Here is a 1,217-nt window from a genome sequence, read left to right on the forward strand (position 1 = left end):
GTTGATCGTTTTTCTATGTTTGTTTTATTTTTTATTCGTATGTACCATGTATGTATCACAAATTTCCCTTCGATTAACACGGAGATCATATTCATTAGCCATCAAACCCCGTCAAATAATCCAACCAGTGCCGTTTCACATCTTTTCCGAATGCACCGTAGGGACATGTAAATGGAACATTACAATTCAATCAATTATTCATCGGATCGAACCCGGAAAGCTGCTGTAAGTCGTTGCAGTCGTACTTGATACTTGACTGGCTTTATTGTTCCCAGCTGGAAAATTAGATAATGTTCAGTGACGTGTCAAACCACTTGGCAAGTGAGTCTCCCCGTTGATGACATCGGCGAAGAAGCAGGAACAGAAGGTGGCCACTAAATGCATGGTCTGGTTTTCCCGCTTCCGGAGAGGTACCGTTATTTCTGGTGAAATTGATCATTTTCACGGATTTTCTTATCTGTTCTCTAGATCATTTAGAACATTTTCCAACAATACTTGTTTACAACTTGAACTTTTTGGATGTCTACCAATACTACACCAAGCATAATTCTAGATTTTTAAATTATTTTCATAGAAATATACATTATTCGGCGCAAACAACATCACAACACATAATTCGACAAATAATTTAAATTTTCTATAGATTACATTGATATTGGTGTTCTATTGAACTGAGAGTATTATTAAGAAATAAAATCGTGTGAAACGGTGATCAATTTCACTTGAATTTACGGCACCTTCTACGCTCAGTCTGTGGATTGCTGCCTGTCGATGCGACCCCCTTTGGCTGAAACTGGATTATTCATTAGATTGCCCGGCGTAAAGTGGAACATTTCTTGGCACGAAATGCAAGAATCATGTTGCAGCCATGAAACGCCGTTTGCTCGCCATTCCGATGATGGCATGAATGTAAGATTATGGTTAGCGTTAGTTGAGGAGTGCCCTTGTGTTCTCTTTCAAATTTTTTTTTAAATTGATTTCGTTTTGAGATGTAGTTTTACTCATTAGAGAGCAATAAAATCAAGCGGCGATTACAAATGAAAAAAAAAAATAATAATAAAAGAACAACTTGCGTGCATTCATTATTATCTTAAGCATTGTAGCTTTTCTCGACCGAATTGTCTGAAACTTTGCAATGAAAAGCTTTTCAATACGATGCATCTTCTTCTTGGCAATAACGTCCTCACTAGGACAGAGCCTGCTTCTTTTTCCACAGT

Source organism: Aedes aegypti, chromosome 3 (assembly GCF_002204515.2).
Source record: "Aedes aegypti strain LVP_AGWG chromosome 3, AaegL5.0 Primary Assembly, whole genome shotgun sequence".
NCBI classification, from domain to species: domain Eukaryota; kingdom Metazoa; phylum Arthropoda; class Insecta; order Diptera; family Culicidae; genus Aedes; species Aedes aegypti.